This window comes from Leptosomus discolor, unplaced genomic scaffold (genome assembly GCF_034619465.1).
Source record: "Leptosomus discolor isolate bLepDis1 unplaced genomic scaffold, bLepDis1.hap2 HAP2_SCAFFOLD_86, whole genome shotgun sequence".
Taxonomy (NCBI): domain Eukaryota; kingdom Metazoa; phylum Chordata; class Aves; order Leptosomiformes; family Leptosomidae; genus Leptosomus; species Leptosomus discolor.
The window spans coordinates 17458-39658 of NW_028237836.1; the positions used below are offsets into that span (position 1 = coordinate 17458).

General features: G+C 44.9%; 1 long non-coding RNA gene across 1 annotated transcript; it reads right to left on the reverse strand.

The window, feature by feature from the left end:
- Positions 1-291: 291 nt before the first annotated feature.
- Positions 292-17981, reverse strand: LOC147412686 (uncharacterized). Its single transcript, XR_015184164.1, has 3 exons — positions 17934-17981; positions 655-797; positions 292-492 (listed from the first exon to the last, which is right to left on the reverse strand). It is a non-coding gene; the product is annotated as an uncharacterized LOC147412686 (long non-coding RNA).
- Positions 17982-22201: the final 4220 nt, after the last annotated feature.

The following is a 22201-nucleotide window of genomic DNA, read 5'->3' on the forward strand; positions in this document are numbered from 1 at the left end:
ATAATCTAGAGTAAACAGCACAATAGCCAGAAAATGAACCTGACTATAAATTAGGAATGAAATGTACCACACAAAGTGTCCTAGTTTAAACCTCTAGAGCAGTTAAGATATACAAGTGAAAATCCATTTTGTGAAAAGCCAATACAAATGCAACGGGTGCTTTAAATTGTTTCTTTATTGCTTTTTCAGAGTTGTTACTAAAACAGGAAAGGGTTTTTCAGTGCAGGATGTTCATCCAGAGTGGCCTTTTAAATCTGATTCACAAAGAAATACTCATAGCTTTCAGCTCCAACCAAGCTCACCCATACGGTTATTTTAATTTTAGCGCTCTTTATGCTCAAAGATCTTTTGGTCCCAGCACCATGGCCTCCAATAAAATAGATAGCAATCCAATTTCACTTTCAGTAACGGCAAAAAAAATCAGTTGGGAATAATTTTGTTTGGTACAAATGCCCTCTAGATTCCACTGCCAGGTCTAAACTCTAGAACCACCTGCAGAAGAATAAAATGAGAGAGAGAAATTAAAATGAGAGATCTTTGTTGCTGTTGACTGGTACCAGTTTCCATGTTCCAGATGTGAGTTGTCCATGAGTACACCAGGAGAAAACAAATGAATGTCACCATGAAGTTGTTAAATGTGCTCGAATGGCTCACCTTTAATTTTCAGGTATGATGCTGTCATTTCATGTCAGTTGTCTTTTGAGAGTAAACTTCTGGAAATGATTTGAGTTCATTTAAGGGAGGTTTAGATCCAAACTCATGGTTCTGGCAGAACCTATTGCACTTCTAAATGTTTTCTGTAAGAACATAAAAGTAGACAAAACTACCATTTAGCACAATGGATCATTTCGGTGCCTAAAAAGCAGAAAACAAGTTTCAGAACAGTGGTTTGCAGTTTCTGCCTTGTCTGTCAGTTCCATACAGCTCTCACATCAATGCATTTGCTTTCTTTCCCTGCGGGTGAAGTGCTGGGCATTTAGTACTGCGATTACTACAACTTCCTAACCACATATTGCATAAAAACACAATTTTGGGAGCTATTGCCCAGAGGCAGTCAGACCATTTTGAAAAGCATAAATTCACAACATCAGACAGAAACCAAATTGAAGGCAGATATTTGCCACCTTTTCCCCCTTCTCCACCCTTTTTGACCAGCTGTGCTACTGATCCAGCCTCCCTGGAGCTGTCCACAGCTGCATTTTCCACATAGCCTTTACCTGAGTGATATTTATGATATGCCTTGGGACCATTGCTTACCAGAGGGAGTGATTTGGCTGACTGTGTATGGTAGGTCTGTAGACCATGACAGGTGCACTAAACACAAGGTGGCTTTCTTACCAGGACTGATTTATTACTAAGTTTTTGTTCATGACTGTTTAATGAATTAATTTGAAAGTCTCTTTTTTTGTTGTTGTTGTAGAAGTGCAGCCTTGTGGGCAGGGAAACTGGTGACTGAAACCTTTCTGAGGGGCAAAGGTGATATCGTGGGCCTTGACCTGTGCTCTCAGGAGAATTGTGGTTTGCATATATTCAATAATATCCTTCTATCTGGGCTGCGTTTCTGGTGTTCCCGACACCCATTCGTAGGTCACAAACCATCAAGTTGTCTTTGGATACTTCCTAGACACCAACCTCACCTTGAAAATAGCAGCCTACAAACAACCTTAGAGATAGAAATAAACAAGGACCAGCACACCTGCCACTAGAAACATGGCAGCCATCCAAAACGCTCCCTGAAATGTGTAATATGCAGCCAAACCTCCAGAGAATATCAGATTGGCGGTGAGGAGAATATTCTTGATAACCCTGGTACCAGCCACAAAACATTCAGCAAACAAGGCTGCTGCTCCTCCAGAGACAGACATCACAGATGTAAATGAGCCTCCTGAAGAACATATGTAAAACGCACTACAATATAAAAAGAAAAAACCTATTAACAGCACACTTAGCTATCACATTTCATGCTAGATTGGAACTTGTCCAGAACATCCTGAAACTACCGCCTTTGCTAGCAGATGATCATTTGAAAGAAATTGTCCTCAAAGTTTCCCTTTGAACTTTCCAAATTGCCCTTGCCCCACCAAATACTTTAGTAGAAGCAAAATTTCTCATGGCAAACATATCCCAAGTGGAGTAGGGCCATGCATGCCAAAGCAATAGATTTAAAACTTGCTGACACATGTACATACCCCATAGAATAAGAGTCCCATTCCCATCCAAAAGAAACCATCAAAGCTTTCCATCCTACATGTACTCATTCCAGAACGTGATCTATTCTATCCAAAGCACAAAATGCCCCCATGGAAAGTATGTGGGTGAAACCCATCAACTACTGTACACCACAACATTTTCATGCAGACACTCTGCAAAAGACAGAAACAGCCGGTGGGAGAACGTTTCTCACAATATAACCACTCTCTGTTTGACTTCTTAGTCTTGATCTTCAAAGGCATTCCACAAAACATCTTCAAAAGATGAGCTTTGGATGTCAAATTCCTAACCCTACTTCATCCTAAAAACCAGAGCACAATAGAGATGCTGGTTTTATATCACAATTTTCCCTACACTATAGCTGAAGCTCTTGCCATCTGTCTCTATGACACAGAAATTATTGAACTTACTACTTTTGATAATGTACTTTTCATTTCCATAGGCACCAAATACCTTTTTCTCAACAAATATCAAGCTGATTAACACAATTCAGTTCAAGCTGCAAAGCAAGTTTCCCCCATCTTTATTATCTGGAATGTTGCTTCTTCAGTTTCAGGCCAAAAAAATGCCTTCTCTTTGCTTCTTATCTTTTGCTTTAACCAGCAATGTCATCTCTCCCCACAAATCTCTCCTTGCTTATTTCGTTAATGATAGTATCATTGTAGCTGTGGGGTTAGTTCCACTACCTACACAAAAAGTAGACAGCTAATAGGCTCAAGTTGGTTTGTTTCTCCACAAAACACATGTATCACAGACAGTTCACATTTTCACAGAGAGGCTGGTTTAATCCTTCATATGCTTCATGGATCTGCTAGCAAAAATGCCACTTTCCCTAGAAATCCTCCACTCCAGTGGGCTAAGTGGTCCCAGGAGAATGGTCAAGGAGGTATCCTTGCTGCAGGACACAAAAGTCCAGATTTGAATAGGAGACAAAGCAAGAACAAGTGCAGTGGCAATCCTAACCATCAGCAATGCTACACTACAAAGTAACACTATTTGCTTAATGCAAGTGTTGGTCAGCGATGAGGTAGCTTTTGTTTTGTTGCTGTTTCCAGTCCCTGTTAGTAGACCCCAGCTCAAATTGACTGTACTTTTAACAGGGCAAAAGAAGGGAACATAGCTAACCACAGTGACACTGATCCATTTATCAACACTAGAAAGAGCAAACAAGGCCGAGAGCATTTCTTTTGAGCTGCAGTTTGGCTGGACTAATGGGTGATTACCCTTCACAGATCGAAAGAAAAAATATGACTAGACATATTAGAAAAAGACAGGTTTAATTTGTGTTATTTAGTCATGTAATCAGAGAGCAGTCTGCATGTGTGTGGCAATGATTATGAGATAATTCTTGGAAGCTTGCTAATCGTGTCATTGCTTTTCAGAATTCAGCTTATGCTCTAAACTCTCCTGCAATTTATTAAGGTAGACACTTTGATGCTTCAGGTTCCTCCACTCCAAGACAGACATAGAAATTGCTACAACAGGGAGTTCTGACAGCCCACCTCTCCTGATAGGTTTGCTTTAAGATGGCTGGATGATTCAAGCAAAGGGATAAACATCCCCGTACAATACTAACTGTAGAAAAGAAATTTTTTTCCAGCCCATCATACATGTTATGTACACTGCAGCATGGGGCTGTGGCTCCTTTATAATTTTTCTAAAGCACATAAAATGTAACTCTGGAGTTTTAGACTGTAAAAACTGCTTGTCTTCTGTATGGGCCAGCTAGGACCCTGGGAGGTTTCTCAAAGTGAAAGACTGGGCAATTTCAACTCCCTGTGAATGTCATGAATGCAATGTCCTCACTGATTCACCTGAATCATTGGCTATTTCAGACACTTCATAAGCCTACAGCATGGGTGACAGCTAACAAGGGTGACCCTTTTCCAAAAACAGAATCTTGACAAGTTTGACTACTCCATGATCTGTCCAGTTGTACATCCTCAAAAAGGTTTCTTAGAGTATCTGTGAATAGTTTTGAATCTACATATTTATTCAGTTAGCAGGCACAAACTCCTCCTCTCTGCTATGGAGTCATACATCTCCATTCTACGTGGATAAGGTGTGTTACTCCCATTTTAAAGCTGGGTGAAATGAGAAAGAAGAGATCATTTGCCCCAGGGAATCCAAAATTTCCAGCTAAACATAATTTGTTCCCTTGAGTTGCAGAACTTAGCTTTTTTTCTCCAGGCTTGGCAAAATGACAGAAAGACTCCTACATTCAGCAGAGCACAGAGGACAACACTTTATTCTTCATCCTTTGCCTGCAATAAAGATAACCGTTCAAGCAGAGCTGTCTGCATATAGAGAGGGATTTTATGCACTCAAGATCTCTGCTTCTAGCAGGTGCAGCCAAGGCTGCTAGGAAGGGTAGGAAGAGTTAAAGCACCATTTGGTTCTGGAAGATGTATAGGAATTGGAGAAGACAGAGGAATTTGCTGGATTCTGGAACGCATGAATTTAATAACTAAAATTATTCTACCTAGAGATGACAGAACTTGAACTATGCACATGAGAGAGCCGAGTTACCCCAGGCTCTAGTGGACAAAGTCGCACTAGAGAATTGCAGCTGATCTGGGGAAGTGAACTAAGCTTTTCCTAAGCTCCAATTCACTCCCGAGAAATAAACATCTGAAAAATCTTCCACGTGGAAACAAAACTTTTTCTCCCTCTGCTGCAAGGAGGAAGAGAAGAGAACAGGGGTGTGTTTTCCATCCTATTCCTTTCTTTCACCCTGCAAGTTCATGTGACTTCAGTTTAACCTAGCCCTAAGGCAAAGACTGCAGAAATAAAGATAGCATTTTTTCTGTTTCCTGTACACTGCAATGAGTGACATAATGTTGTAGAGAGAAGCCCACTGAGGCTATTACAAGAGACCAAGAAGAAACAAGATCTTCTGAGTACTGTTAGTTATTCAGAAATTTTCTCCTGGGAGCAGAAAAAAACCAACAGCAACAGGTCCTCACTTGAAAGAGTCAAGAAAACACAGAGATGGATCGGTTGAATTAGTTTTGGGGTTTGTTAATTACCTCCAAAGCTTTTAGGGTTAAAAGAAGTCTAGAGGCCTTTGCATCCAGCCTCTCTCTAAACTCATGCTCAGCTAATCCGTGTCAGCTGCATCTTCCCTTGCCAATAGAGAGGTGAGTGTGAGGAATTTCTGCATGTTACTTATTTAGCTGTTACCTTTTATGGGTCTCTCTGTCTCCCACTGACTTTCTGGCTACAGACGGGTTGGCAAGAGGAAAACCTCAAGCAATCCTCTTCTGAAAGCTTTAAAACTTGGGCGGGTGAAAGAATAGTCTGACAAAAGCAGTAGACACCTGTGAAGTCTGTGCTTGGACTTGGGCTGCTACTTTCAGGGCCGCAGCTAACACAGGGTATTGTCTCTGTTTAAAACAGCATCTGCTTATCTCATCGGAATTTGGGAATCCACTGATTCATTTTTATTAATGTGATTTTTTTTTAATGTGTTTTTCAGTCCTTACTTACATGTTTATTGAAAGGCCTATCTGCAGACAACGAAAAAAAAAATCTCATTTTTACAGGTAGTGTTCAAAACCAAAGGTGGAAACAGGCCTTACTTCATGGAGACTGTTTAAGCAGATGAAGAATAGCCAGGAACGGGGGAGAAAGAAGTTTCCACTTCACAGTGAGCAGTGATCCTCCACAGAGAGGCAGGGAGTGGGATGGGCAATGATCAACAGACAAAGGAAGGGTTGTGGAGCTAAGGCAGCAGCTGGGAGGACAGTGCTAAAGTGGACATGCTGCGAGGGAACTGGCTGGAGTAGGAGATCCAATTACCCAGCACAGGGCAGGGACAGTCCCAAATCAAATTCTCCAAATGCCAGAAGCACCTAGCTATGGCTGGAGCATGCGTTCACTCAGTGTACATCCTCCTGCACATGCACATGGGATACTCCTCATGCTGGGCTACACTCCTCCAGGAAACCAATCCATGCTCATGGATTCCATTTGTGTTAGTGAAGTTACTACCAAATTGTTACTGCTGTGCTGTGAATGGTTCTTTGTTGGTGTTTATTAACCTTGGCCAAGAAGCATCCATCAGTCTGGGAATAGCAAGGAGGATTTAATGATGACAATGAACATGCTAAGGAGGTGATTACAACCAGAAGAGCCTGATCTTTTACTTACTTGCAGAGGAAGATTTTGTAGCAATGGGAAGAGTGAAAGAGATGTCAGGTTATAGGAAAGGTACACATTGCAGGAAGGGAAGAAGAAACTTCATGGAGAGCCATGCCAGAAGGAAGAAGTAGTAGACAGGGTTATTTTGTCATGGAGAACCTGGATTAGCTGTGAGACAAGCCAAGTCCAGAAAAGAAACCACAGGAGATTAACAACAGATAAATAAGCAGAGGAAGACCTTGAATGGGGTCAGGAACTTCCAGGAAAGACACTGTTCAGGAAATTCATTCTCATAGAAATTGTAAGCATTTGATGGTGCTTGAAAGTAAACAGCAATGCTCAGTTCTGAAACTTTGTGCTTAGCAGATTTCCATGAGTGCATTTCTTTGCAATTATTAACAGAAAGGGAAAAACCAAACTCATAACTTCAGTAGCAAGGCGGGATTCTGCAAAAATGCACACTTCAAGTACAGAGGAAATCTAAAGGTTTCTAATGGGACTGAAAGCCCTGACAAATGGACTTCAAGATAACAAAAAAAAAAAGCAAACCAGGATAAGTTTAGATGCAGATCATCAGTACCAGTTAAGGGCCCTAAAACAGGAATTGCTGGAGACTGCTCAGACTCTACAGGCATAAAGATACTTTTGTGCCCTACCTGCAGGACAGCAAGGACCCTGCAGGAAGCTTCCACAAAACTAAGACACCTTGATCCTTCCATTCTCTCCTGCCGGGCTGCAACGGAGACCTCTGAAAAGTCTTCTCACGTGCTTCCTTGGCAATATTGACTCCAGAAGAAACATTCCTCACATCAGAACTGGGGCTTTTCAGAGCCATTTTTACAATTCCAGCTATTTCAGTATTTTAGCACAAGTTGTCTGAGGGGTGAAGATCATATCCAGTACAATGACTCACGTGGGTTACAACCAACACATCCTTCATGTGGGCCAGAAAAAGCCATGTGTTTTCTTCATTGACAACAGCTTGTCAACACAACTGACGCCTTGGTTACCAATCCCAGCACAGATATACAGAGTGAATAGGCCAGAAACTGAAACAGCAGAAGCCCGTCCATATGGATTGGGATCTGATGCGTGTCCCTGGTGAACAAGTCCAGAGCATACTTCTCCAAAGAAGTTACAACACAGTTGTCACTTTTACCTATGAGCACCATCCTGCCCAACACTCACAGACCTCCCAAAAGAAAAGAGTGTCTTATAAAGTCCAGGATGAAGGACAATGAAAGAATAAAGATGACTTTCTGTTTCTGTCCTAAGACGTAAGAGCAAGTGCTTTGTTTAGTACAACATTCATTGATCTGATTCCACGGCTGCATAGAACTAGAAAAGACTGTACCACTCTTGACTTTGTATTTTGATTCTGAATGCTCACAGAAGGACCTGCTGGCTATTTCTGTTTTTGCTGGAGGCTCCAAGCAGTGAGGAAATTCAAATGTGTGGAAGCACACCCAAGAACTGACGATCTCTTGAAGCAGAGATTGGCTACAAAACCGGAGACTCAGTTTCGCCAAACCTCATCAATCAGACTTTGTTTTTGCCAAACCAAACACCACACCAGAAATGGGTTTGGAGTCAGCTTCCATTTTCTTCAAGCCACCAAAGTCCTGAGGTTATTCAAAGGTCTCTCTATCACCCATCTGCAACCTAAACCTTTTTTCTGGAATGGGTTCTCTGCAGATTGCCTTGATATGCCAACAAAGGGTGAGAAGCCAAGGTTCTCTGCAAGTTTTTCAGTGTTCCCCAGCTCTGGACGGGCCCCAGATACTTCAGGAATAGCCTTTCAAGTGGTGGTTTGGCCCTCATAGGCACAGGCGGTTCTGGGAGGAAGAGAGTCTCATGTTCATAGAAAATAAGATTAAGAAACAAAAATATTGAGCAAATGGCTTTGAATCTGGAAAAATATGCTCAAGTTGGGGTGAAAATTCCAGTTGTTTTTAAATGAGCTAATTTGTTCTTTCCTGTACATCAAATGTGGGAAGAAAAGGGGAAAAAAAAAGAGAATAAAACAAACAAAAAAAACCCTTTGCTTTTTAATCTGACAGCTGCTTCTTCTGGAAAAACGATGGTTTTGTGCTTAAAATGTTAGACTGGGACATAAGAGGGCTGGGTTCAGTTTGCTGATGTGCCAAAAAATCCCTGCATGACCTTGGGCAAGTCACTTAGCCTCTCCCAGTTCCCTTTGCAAATCCTGGGGCTAAGACAAGTTCCCTTCTCCTTTGTGTATACTCTTACTGCAAGGACTTTTGAACAGGCCTGATTCTTCTTATACATTTTTGCAACACCTAGCAGAAAATGTGGCTACTCTTTTAGTTGGAGCTCAGGAGCAAGTTTGTGATCCAAGTCATGTTATCATCCATTATAAATTCTGCAAAGTCCAATTCTGGACTAGAGTTTTCAACTCAGGCCAGTCTTAAGGCAGTAGGGGATTATATCATATAAACGAGGCTGTAGATGTCACTCTCTCCTAAGAGGCTTACCCTCTCTCTGCCTTGAGCTCTGTTGTTGGTTTAGGCTATTGTCAGAATGCACTTGCTCACACTTGTGGGATGTTTAGTTTAAGAAAACCCACAGTGGCCTGAGGTCCCTTTGCATTCAGAATATATGAAATCCCAGAGACGCGAAAAGGACTGTCTACCAAGCACCACTGTGATTTCACATGATGTCCAGGTCAAACCTTTACCTGGAATTCAAGATTTAGAAAAAGTTTTTTGTGTTGGTTTGTTGGGGTTTCTTTTGGAAAAACACTTGAGTGTGAATCGGGAAGACCACACACATGCGGCAGTTTCTCACCGCCCATGATCTGATACGCCACTTAACCCCTGTGGTTTACAACCAGCCCTCACCACACTGCTTGTTGAGAGCACTGAGACACTGCTCATGCTGGGGTGGGCGGGCAGGAAATCCCCAGGGAATTCCCCAGCTGATAAGATCTTGCCCATCAAGACTCAAGTGAAGGACTGGAGTATTGGGTTTAGGAATGGACAGACTTCAGGTGGGAAATAGAAGGTCCATTTCCTTCACTGAACCAGAAGCCCTGTGTTTTCTAGGGCTGTCTTCCAAACCAAGCACAGCCTGAAGCAAGAAGCAGAAAGGACTGCAGGAGAAAGCCAGCCAAGCTTCCCAGGCACTGGTGGTTTTGACAATTCAGGAACAAGGAACTAAAGATGAGACAGGGTTGCTTCAGTCATCACAGCCATTCCTTACCAAACACAGACAACTCAGGGAGGAATTTTATTCCAGGAGTACCCTCTGACCGTGCACTGTGGACAGACATTTCACAGTATCCTCTAATAAACTGCGAGACCTCTAATTAAAGGTCAAAAGACACAGAGTGCACCATGCCACCAGCAGAGAGAGGGAGTAATTGTGAGAATCACCAGCCATTCCTGCAACTGCAGAGAACTTTACGTGTAATTGTTGCAAAAAGTAGATGAGTCTGCAACTGATTCTCTGGGTTGTACTGAGATTTGCCCACTGTTGATGAGGACATTATCATGATCCTCTTTTTCAAAGTCCATATTGGTGTCTCTTCAGATGGAAGTTGGAAAATCTGGACTCCCCAGAATCTTCTCCATAAAGGGTCTCTTAGGACTGCTGGTCCAGAAGCTGCTGTTGTTTCCTGAGCTGCTACACACTCCAAAGAGAGACACGCAACATTTTGGACCTCATGGCCAGCAGCATTCACAGCTAAGATTTACACAGTCCTTGGAGGCAAGAGCCTTGTGATTCTGAATATAGAGGGCCCTTTCATTGATGCTGTTGGTGACAGACACGCTGGATCTAGCTGTGTGTGTAAGTGAATATTAACACAATTTAACACAATTAAATAGCTGTAGGACTCAGCCTTCCTGTGGAAGAATACTCAAAGTTGTTCTTAACACATGATGAAAAAAGCATAAACTTTAATGAAATCAAGCTGAAATTGATGAACACGGACATCTTTGGCTCCCCTCAAAATACAACCTTTTAATAACACCTTTGGTTTGACGACTTTTCAATGCAATTCTACAGCGCCTGTTTCCAGCCTATTGCCCATCAGTTTAGCTGTACAAATCTGCACACAGCGTTACAGCACAAAGGCACAGATCTGGTGAGGGTTTCTTAGAAGCACTGCTGCACACTGTTATCTTAAATGATGGTCTTGTGATTAAGGCACCTAAAGGCAAGAAAAGGAGGACGAACCCCCCTTCAAACCCCTCGCGACCCTGTACAGGTCATCCAATCCCTCGCTCTATATTCCACATCTAAAATACCAAATTAAGAATTGCTCAAATATTTTAAATTTTTTAAAATCATTTGCTAACTGCATACGTGGCACTCAGACACAAAGGCAGTCAGGCAGTCTGTATGTGCGATAAACACTGAAAACAATTTCTTTGCAGGAGTAGAATTAAAAGCAAGAAAAAAATCAAGAGCCTTTGCAAAGGTTCTGCACACAATTCTCAGCTTTCAATCTGAACACAGTCTGGAAAGGCCAACGTGAAGGAATCATCCTCTGGCGAGAGTTTAATCCAATTTCAAATAACTCCAGTAAAAGCACCCAACAACAGAGATATTGCTTAAAAGGGCAGTGGTTTGACACGGCAAGCCTTTTGATGACTCTTGCTATTAGGAGGTTTTCAGGTCTTGAGGTACAAAACTCTGTTCAGGACATGAACTGGGGAGTTGTGGGGGAGACAAAACCCTGAAGTTATGACTGCATGAACAACAGCAATCACTTCAAAGTTACCATCCTGAAGAACTAAAAACTTAAGCCCATACACGACTCACAAATGAGACCGTGGGTTCTACTGCTTCTCTCCTACAAATAAGTAACTCTCCTTGACAATTATGCATTAGAAAAACTAAAACATTTGTAGCGTATTTCTAGGAAAAAAGGATTAAGGGTGGAACTCCTGGAGGCAGCCAGACACACACTGATTTTATAGGAATTGTGATCATTCTATACTTTCGAAAAACCACGTTCTCGATGTTATGGAGCCAGACCAGGCAGATCATCTCCTGACAAACTTCCTTGCACCCAACGGAAGGATTGCCCCTTGAAATTTTAATCATGTCTCAACTATTAAGAAACTGTCTTAAAACAAAAAGATAGATCTAATACATGATTTCCCAGAACAACGGCAAGCTAACAAAAATATTTAAAGGTGACATTTTTGACACATTCATCCTGTTATTGTGGCTGCTACTGGTCAATAGCCAGGGATCAAGGTCTCTGTTAACACAGACAACTCCAGAACATAATCCTCACATGAATACACTACCTCTAGTGCTAGCAGTACCCTGGTTTGAGGAGCTGAAACAGCAGAATTCCTCTGCAGAGCTTCAGTGTGTGCAGCATTTCAGGACACACAACTGGTAGAAAATCCCCTGCCCTTCTTTAGTTACTCATCGCAGCATCCACAGGCAGCTCACAAAATACTCTGAAACAGTAAACTACTTTCAGCTCCAGAACAGCTCAAACCTCCATTAGGGCTAACAAAGAACTCAGTCATTTGAGGACAACAGACTGAGTCGACCTCCAGAAGAAAAAACCCGAACCAAAACACCCCCCAGCCCTCCTCAGCTCAGCAAATAAATCGCATCAGGCTTTCCCCTCTGCTTCCCCCTGCCCCACAATTCTAAGTGACTTTCTAGTCTAAAGGCACTCACAAATAGCCACACCGTGCCTTTGTCCAAACAAGCCCAATGAAATCAGACGGCTTCAGAAAGCAACATTTACGCCATGTGACGGCTGCTGCATCAAACCCTCGCACTAGGAAACTCCTGTTCACTATTGCACACCACGAAACATCTAGGATTATTAACGAAACATAAAAGAAAAATCATGCAAGCTACTGGATTTGAAAACTCAGCCATCCACCTTCGAGGAAGGTGCAGATTCAACTGCATGACCAAGCTTCCAGTTTCAACTGATGGCTGCTGCAAAGCAGCTGTAAAAACGGCCAAAGTTTTGTACTACTCAGTTTTAAGCATTACCTGTGCTTCTCCTGACCCTTCTACACCAAATTATCTATCTTCAGATAATAAAAGCATTACGCTGCAATCTTAGTCGCCAAGGTTTCTCCTAAACCAACTTCTTACTAAAGGGTCTTTGGCCAACGCCACTCTGATCTACTGTTACTTTTCCATCACCATTTTATCTCCACAACTTTATTGTCAAATGTATAAGCTTCGGCCTCTCGCCGTCAATGTTCTGCTATCAAAATACCAAGTCCCTGGTCATGAGGGTACTACAAGTAAAAAAATGGAACCGCTCAACCTTTAAAAACTACAGAATTCAAACATCCAGTGAAATTAAATGGTTTACTACGAGACAGATGACTATTGACAGAAACCAGATTATTAATAAAATTAAAATATCGCATTGCTAGTGGTTTCCACAAGAGAATGACATTCTGAAAAAGCCGAAGACTATCTTGGAAAGAATCAGATGTTGCTAAGGTTTTCTTTCAGCAACTCAAGCTCACACAAAACAAGTAAGGTATTTATGGAAGCAACTGAAGAACATGACAAACAAACAGGCTACAGAAAGCCTCCTGAGCCTAAAGAAGAGATGATCAGTTGAAGAAGTGACCTGTTTCTCACTGTGTTTGTGTTTTGTTCTGTTTTTTAAATCTGCCCCATAGGCACCTAGATTAGGCAGCTCCACCAAGCTTTCTCCGCCAGCAAAAGTATTTTCTTGTGCACGCATCACCCTGCAGTCAGGCTTGAAGTCTGGCTGGTTTTAGTTTATTTCTGCTGATACACGGGCAAGATGAACACTAGATATCTGGAATTCATTTTATTTACATTTTCACGTCCCTTAACCTAAATATAACCACCCAAATTTTCACGAAAGCAGGCAACACAAAACGTGCTCACAAACTGCACAGTGCTCACGAGAACACTGTCGTTCTCCACTATGTTCAACACCTCTTGGACACTTCTCAGCCAGGGGGACTTTGTTCTCCTTCTCTCCCACTGCACAGAGCAATCAACCTCACCTAACACTTCATCTACTTCCACAAGTCTGGAGATAAGAAATTCCAGGGGATGAGTCAGCCCCGTGAACCAAAGCAAGCGAAACCAAAAGGGAGCACCTTGGATCACTGGTCCCTGTTGTTGCAACTCCCACGTCAGCATTTTCTGCAGCCCTGGCTCTCAGCACTCTCTTCCTCCAGCCACCCCCACCCTCCCCCCCAGCTCACCTCACATGCTCTGCATCTCCCTTTCCGCTCCCAGCCTTCCTTTCAACACATCCTCCCCTCCTCCTGTTTGTCCACTCGGGCAATCCCTCCTACAAAATCCCACTTCAAAATGACGACTAACAATATTGCCATGCCATCTGTTTTCGTAACATATCACTCTTCCTACACCTTTTAATTCCTCCTTTTATAGAGAACAGAATTCTTTCGGAGTGAGGACTATCCACCATTACACTGTCTAAACCAACTCGTTTCTGTTCTTAAGTCTTTCATCTTTAATATAGGTGTGGTTAAAAATGACTATTTATTTCCTTGATTAGGTTTCCAACTGCTGGCATAAGAACACAAGCTCACCAAAACCTGACATGCTGGCACAACCTCTAAATGCTTAGCAGAGCTTTAGTCTGTTCTTCCCACCTATCCTATGGTGGGCGGTTTTGTTGGTGGGTTTTGGGGGTGTTTCAGGCATCAGACTCAAACCAGAAATCTAGACTGTAAAGGTACTAAATCCATCTCTGCACGGGCATTGCAGGTTCACAAACATACATGTGAACGCACAAATTCCTTAAGAAGCATCCATTAAAAAAAAACATAATAAAGAATGACCTGAATTACCATGGCAAGTTAAATTACTTTATGCACAACATATGCCACTCTTCTGAAGTAAAGAAAACATGGGACAATTTAAAACTGTATTTCTGGTACAGAACACCTTCTTAGTCAAATGACGACTTATATTCAGTTATTTTAGATCATTCCTGTGTTTTCTGTTCAGGTAACACATACCATCAAAAATCAGAAAATACAGACTCAGGATTTGTCACTTTTACTTTAGTCATACCATACCCAAGATATCTACATAAAAGTTTTCTAAAAGCTACAAAACAAGCCTTGCTGTAATCAGAAATGAAATGCAGCGCGTACACGTTCACCCCAGAGGACGGCATGTTAAAAAAAGGAAGAGGTAACAACAAAACACACCCTGGAGAGCTCTAAACCAGATTTGGCTGTTATGCAGCCGAGAGAGAAATGAAACTGAAGTGAGGAGAAGCAGCCTTGCGGTAATGCAACACAGAGGCCAGTCACTAGTGGTGCTCCAGAGGTCAATACTGAGGCCAGTATTGCTGAACACCTTCATTAACGGCCTGGACAGCGAACAGGTGTACCCTCAGCAGGTCTGCAGATGATAACATTTGGAGGAGTGCCTTACACACCAGAGGGTTGTGCTGACATTCAGCAGGACCTTGGCAGGCCGGAGAAACGGGCAGAGAGGAATCTCCTGAAGCCCTACAAGGGGAAATGCAAAGTCCTCACGCGGGGAGGAATAACCCCGTCCCTCACTGCGGGCTGGAGGCAGACTGTCTGGAAAGCAGCTCTGCAGAACAGGACCCGGGGTCCTGGGTGAAGCAGCCAGCAACGCGCCTCGGCCACAAAGGCGGCCAACAGTGTCCCGGGCTGCATTAGGAAGAGCACCAGCAGGTCGGGGGACGTGACCCTTTCCCTCTGCTCAGCACTGGTGAGACACATCTGGAGTGCTGGGCCCAGGTCTAGGCTCCCCAGTACAAGGCAAACACGGACATACTGGAGCCCGATGAAGGGCTTGGAGCATCGGACATACAAGGGAAGGCTGTGCGAGCCAGGATTTTGTAGTCTCAAGAAGGACTGGGGGTGGCGGGAAAGAATCTTATTGATGCGTATAAAAACCTGATGGGAAGCAGTAAAAAAGAGTGGGTCTGACTCACCCAAGTGGTGCCCAGTGAACGGACAAGAGGCAACAGGCACAACTGGAAACACAAGAAACTTAAAAAGGAAGTTTGGGGTGGGTTTGGTTTCTTTCTTTCATGGTTTCCCCCCCCTCCCTTGCTGTTTGTTTTGTTTTTCTGTGAGGGTGGTCAAACACTGGAACTTACCCAGACAGGCTGTGGCGTTTCCATCCCTGGAGCTGGTCTAGGTGACCCTGATGGGAGCAGGGCGCTTGGACTAACTAAACGATCTCTAGAGGTCACTTCCAACCTGAACATTAATCTGAGGGTAAAAAACCCACTTCTGTGGTAGGAAACAGAGGAACAGATAATACTCGCAGCAGAACTGGGTTGGTTTTCCTGCTGCTATTTACACCTAACAGTAGAGATGATTAAGCCTCAGTACTACAAAGCTAATTCAAACAGCCTAAAAGTCAAAATAGTTGATACCAAGTATTTATAAAACCAGCTTTATTTTACCTCAATGTAAGAAACTGCCAGACAACCTCAGGCTCTACAGTTTTTAATAATGAATAGTTACTCATGCATTGCATAAATATTATTACATCATATCTCGTATGTATGCAAAATCAGAACTACAATAAAATAGGTTCCTCTGTTTCAATATTGTATCAATTAACCCACTCATCCACTTAATTTGGAGCTGTAGATGCATCAGGTCACAACAGCTTTAACATCTCACATGCCTCTGTGTCTAAACAGGGAACAGACAGACCATTCTAAATACAAAAAAAACCCAGCCCACCACCAACAAAAACCCCAACAAAAAAACTTGCTCTACCATAATAACTGGGTGAGAGGGAAAGATACCATTACTGTGCTTTTCTATTATGTTTTTGTCCTGCCTAACATCTAACGTACATATCAACACCTCACTTTCAAGATGTAAGTCAATAAAACACGCAGAAATACCTTCATCCCCAAGGTCGGCATTACACAACGTGAGTATAAAATGGATCACAACAAGGACGCTGAACACGGCTCACATCTCAAAGAACGCGGCTTTTTTTCCAACTCGGTAATTAATGCATGAGTAAACTACAATAAGTATTACATTCATTTTCCTAAATATTAAACCTGTTAGAAATTTGTTCTGACGGTCAGAAACACACTTGAGACACGGGAAGACTGTAACCCTGAGCCCATGGAGAAGGGGCAACGAAGAAGTGGGATGTGACATGAGGAAGTCTCGGGGGCAACACGGGCCAGGGGTTAGGACGTTCCCTTCTGCAGCGCAGCACCAGTGCCCGCCGTTGTAGGCAGTTTGTACCACGCTAGCGTAGGACCACCATAAAACCCCCACTTTGCAAGTCCTGCACAAGTCTCCCTTGTGACTACGCCCAGAGGTCTCCCCTCGCACGCTCACCCTTTCGCCACCCGCCCCGCAGGAACACACCTCCTGCTGTGCCGCCTCCACCCCCGCGCCCACAGACTGACCCCCCAGGTGACAACCCAGGAATCATTTACAGCCACATGAAACATCTGAATTCGAATTACTTCACATCTCCAGCTTCTGACTAGCAGCACGAAATTCAGTGGCTTTAATTGTGAAATAACCTTTCCTAATTCTAAGCTGCTGAAATAGGCTGCTGAGTCAGCACCGTATAAAAACTTAAGTCTTACGCTAAAGGGGGAGATGAAAACACAGGAATTTGTGCCCCCCTGTGCTGCACAGTAATCCCACCCCGAAATTCCACTCCCCGTGGCTGAGCGCAGGCTGTATCTAACAGACCCCAGCCTGGCACGAGCAAACCTGTCCCCACGGCATTCCAGAAGTCTGGGCAGAGACCGACTGCTGCTCCTGGCCCCGGCAACTCGGACCCAGGGGTCTCCCTCTTCACCACCTGACGTTGCCCTTGGCAAGCGAGCCCTGGTTTGAACACCTCCCCAGCAACCCACCAGCACAACTGGTCTTGTACCAGACAGCTGCCCTTTTTCCTGACAGAAGCAAGGGGCTCGAGGAACTGGAAGACCAGCAGCCAATTATCTTTCCTAATCACAAAACAACCCCGCAGACCCTTACTTCAGCTGATGGCAAACTCCTTCCGTTCACAGCTCAGTCCTTGCACAGTCCTCACCATTTTCCAGGAAACTGGGTGGGCCTGGAAATAACTGGGTTCTCTGGATATACACACACTCTTCACCTTGAAGGTGTACTGATAGCTACACCCACAAGGTACCCCAGGGGTCACAGCATACAGGCCTGTTCTTCTGCCAGAATAAAACACACAGCGCACACCTAGAAACCTGTACCGTGAACTCTGATCTGAGAATCAGAGCTTTTAAAATCCCCAGTTGCTGACACTGCTGAACTGGTAAAGCACGGTAGAGGTCTAAAGCTTTTCCAAGAAACTTCTCTGCCTACGTTGTATTTACGTGCACAGGCTACAGGTATTTAGAGGTTCTTATTCGTGAGTGCCTAAATTTTAACCAAACCTTCTGAAGCACACAAGTTCTCCACTACTTCAGGGTTCTTTGTTTTCAAGGAGACTCTTTCACACTTTGAATCAGCCTGTCTCTAGTTAGATGAAGCTAGCCATTTCTCTCCCCCTTCATTGCCAAAAAAAGCTTGTTTCATGTCCCCCCGAGATGGAGGTGTTTGTTAACTGACCTGCTCCCGTCTCTCCAATCCCACACGTGGGACCAGTCCGTAAGTATCGCCTCGGGGTTGCTCAGCCACAGCTTTCCAGGCTCAGCTTCTCCTCGTCCACCAAGCACCTCGTAAAAAAAGACGTAATTACAAAAGTTACTGCCTTTGCAAAGTTGTGGGATTCTAACTGGGCAGAAAAGTTCCCCAAGTCATCATACTACCCACTGTTACAGCACCCTCAAACACAGGGCTCAACTGGCGGTTCACAGGAAGGCCGAACGCTCCTGCCTCGAGCACAGCCACACTCAGAAGCACCAGGAACACCTTGGGGGGCTGTAGCAGTTTGGGCTGTCTAATTGCAGTCCACGGGCCCCAGTCCGTTAGAGTTTGCATCCAGCAGCGTGCCTGGCTACGTCACCCCTGAGCCATGACTCTTCCCAGTCCTTCTCCCTCCACCTCTACCAGGAGAGTTGTTTCAAGGGACACAGGAAAAGTTGTGTTTAAAAAAATCCAAACAAAACCACAAAACAAAATAAAACAAGAGATAATTCTAAAGCCTCACTGATTTAATGTGAGCGAGCTTAAAGCTTTGCAGAAACTTCAGGCAAAGCACCTAGAAACTGAAATGACTATTTTTATCTTCTTTGCTGGAGGCGCCTACACAAAACTGTTTAGAAACTCCACCCAAAAGGGAGCGATTCCTAGGTACTGCCTTTTGATTTGGGTTGAGGTTTGGGAGACTGTAGAACAGTAGGTACACCAGAGACATCAGAGAGGACTTCTCTGAAGGAAGGTGAGGCTAAGAACGCTTCTGAACACACTGCGAATGGTCAACAGAGCATCAAATTGTGACTGCAGACAGTAAAACAGTGTTGAGTCCTTCATACCAAGTAAAATACCATCTCCCCTCAAAACCCACACCGACAAGCAGCAAGGGTTACTGACACTGGCATTACTGAAGCTACAGAGAACTGTGCCTGCTGCAGCTCAACAGCTGAAATTTTTACCTCACCTACAAAGCCAAAAGCTAGAACATTATCTTCCCATGGAACATACTTATTTGCCACTTAAGAGGCCACCTGAATTCAAAACCATCGGCTCCGTTCCCACAGCTTTCAACAGCGAGGGTTCTCCTAAGGAAAACCCACTGTGTGCTGTAAGAAAGCACAACCAGGGGCATTGATTGTCATTTTGCTTCAGTTAAACACAACCGCATCTCCGAGTCCAACGATTCAGCTCTGCCCTCCCTCGCTTCCCGGCGAGGTGACCTCGAGTACGGCGTCACGGCCAAGGTGACAAGTCCCGAAAGCTGCGGCTTCCCAGTTCAGCTCCCAGCCCCCACGGTCTGCAGTTACGGCAAGGGCCGTCAAGCACTTCCCTCCCTCCCTCCCCCCCCTCCCTCCCTCCCCCCCCGGCAGCGCCGAGATGAAACCCTCTCACCTCCACCCCGCCGCGGCCGTCCCCGGCAGGCGGCTCTCCGAAGGCACGGGGCGGCCAGGGAAGGGGAGCGGGCCCGGCGGCAGGGACGCAGAGAGCGGGACCGGAGGCCCCGCGGGCGGACGCCGCGTTACCTCGCTCCCCTCCGGGGCCCCGCAGCGGCGCTCCCGCCGGGAGAGGCCTCCCGGCCGCGGGGCTGCAGCTCCCTCGGCCCGGGCCGGGGCTGGTGTCGCGGCAGCCGCAGCGCCGGCCCCGCCGCCGGACGGCGAGGCGGCCCCGGCAGCGCCTCTTCCCCCGGGCTCTCACCGCAAGTGCGAGCGGCGCAAGAGCGCAGGCGCCGGCGCGGCGCGGGGAGGGCGGCCCGGGGCGGGGGGGGTCGGGGGGCGGGGCCGGGGCGGCCCCTCCGCTGCCCGGGGGAGGGCGGGCGCGTCCGGGCCGCGTCTCCCGCCGTGCCGGCGCCTGCGGGACAACGGTCCCGGGGCTGCGAGCGTCCCGCCGGTTGCTTCCGCCTTCGGTCCCCGCTGCGGCGATGAACGCGCTCGCGGGGCGGCGGGCGGGAGGCACGCGCGGCTCTGAGACAAAGCCGCGATCGGGCACAGGGTCATCGGCCACGGCCGGGGCTTGGGGCCTGACCCCCCCCTCTGACGAGGCTGCAGAGCTGGCAGGTAGGAGGTGCCCTTGGGCCAGCGCCTTGGAGCTCCTTTTTAGCTGTTTTTCATCTCAAAACGCAGCGCGCGAGCTGGGGAGGCTCGTGTGGCGCCGTGGGGGATGTGGCTGGGGAGCTGACGTAGGCAGGATCTCCCTGCGGTTCCTTCCCTCGGGCAGAAATCAATCTGAAACTCGACTTTCCCGGGTGAGTTCACCTTCCCGGTGGCAGCGTGGGATCCAGGAGCAGCGTCGTGAGTGATAAACCTCATGTTCGCCTCCGTGGTCAGAGCTGAGGCTTCTGCTTACCCGCTTCAAACACCCCCCCCGCCCCCCGTTCTTTTTTACCTTCCAATCTAGAATTTATTTTCCTCTGTGAGAGAAGGGGAAAGTACTGTTTCTGGGAGGTACATAGTGGTAAGGGGATGGCACGACTTGCAACTGAGGAAACGGTTTCAACCATTGAGTCTTGACGGTGCTGTAAGCCTTTGTGTTCTGTCTTGATGGTCACTGCTTTTTAAACAAGATCGAGCTCGTTTTATACTTTAGATATAGGGAGGAAAGGATTGTAGAAGAGTTGGATTAGTGGGACAACAAGAGGAGGTAACTCATCCTACTTCTACTTACGGGAGAGGGAGTGGGGAGAGGGGGTGGTTTGCGGGGGTTTTTTTGTACTTGGTATTGATGTCCTCAACTTGATTGTCATTTAAAAATGCAGCCAACAAATGAACCAAACCCAAAATCCACAACCAAAAACAACCAACAAAAAAAAAAAAAAAAAAAACCAACCCCAAAAACCCAAACTGGTTTGGATTTTGCGTTTCAGTGGGGTTTTTTTCACTATGGTAAAAATTATTGTTTTAAGACAGCTTATAGTAGCTTCTCAGTACCTCCCTACTTCTGGCAAATTTGGAAAATTCAAGCCTTGTTCTACACCTATTATGTTCTTAAGTTTAGGCTGTAGAAGTTGTAGGCATTTGAACATCTGAAACTTGGGCCATTTTTTGGTTTAAGTATATGTTTTAAGAAAGTTTTAGTCCTGTGTTTAGTGCCATTTGTGTTCAGAAAAATCACAGAATCACACGCTCTGCTGACTTGTGCATCTGTGTATCTCTTTAAATGTGTGTTTTGAGGCTTAATTTGCCTCTGCATAGTTAAAATCTTGATGTTTACCCAAACTGAGTTCTTCGTGAGGCCACTTCACCTCCAGAGCCTGGGAAGCATTTGCTGAAGCAGTGCTGTAACTGACTCAAAGAAAACTCACTGACAACTCAGTGTTATTAAGCAGGGATTCTGTATTACGGTGCCGGGCAGCACGGGGGATGGCTCCTTCCACCCGTGCTCCAATGGGTTAGCAAAACACATCAGTTCCTATACACAAAAATCGTACGTTTGTGAAAATGAATTTGTGAAACACCTTTGTGTAGAAACTGGAGTCAAATTAAAAAAATCCAAAGCCAACTGAAAGACTAGACGAGGTCATAGGCTTTGAGCAGGGAGGTTGGACTAGATGGCCTCCAGAAGCTCCTTCCAACCTCGACTGTTCTGTCAATCTGTTCTGTGACAGAAGAATTGCATTTAATAAACCTGCATTAAAATAGGTTTATCCAACTAGTTTGTATTTCAGATTTTGTTCCTTGTTTTGTTGAAATTTTTTTAACTCATTCTGTTGTCTTCAATGACAAGAAGGAATACCTGAGTCATTTCCATGTAGTAGAAATTAATGGAATCAAAACTAAAACCAAGTTTTCAGCTCTTCCTCAGTGTTGAAAGTTTTACAAGACCTTATTTAAAGGTGTTTTTTTCCTTTATTTTATTAAGCTATCTTGAATGTTCCGTAGTAGACTAAACAAATCTAAGAGGGAGATGGTCATAGACCTAGGGATTATTAGTCAGATGACTGAAGAACTTGCTGAACACTAGAAAAAAGAAAACAAAACCAACCCAAACCCCTCGCTCTTGCCAGATCTGGTCCCTGAGCACCTCATCACACACCTGAGCTCAGCACTGGACACAGCTTAGTGCAAGGCAGCAGCAGCAGCTCATGCTGCTGCAGAGCTACACTTTCAAACCCCAACCTGTTTGTGAGGTAGCAGGGTCTGGTTAAAGCTGCTGGTTCTCTGAGTTCATTGATAACGTCAGAGTTAAAGAAATTAGACCGAAGCCATTCAGTACAATACTTGAATGTGTAGTGCGTCAGGCAGAGG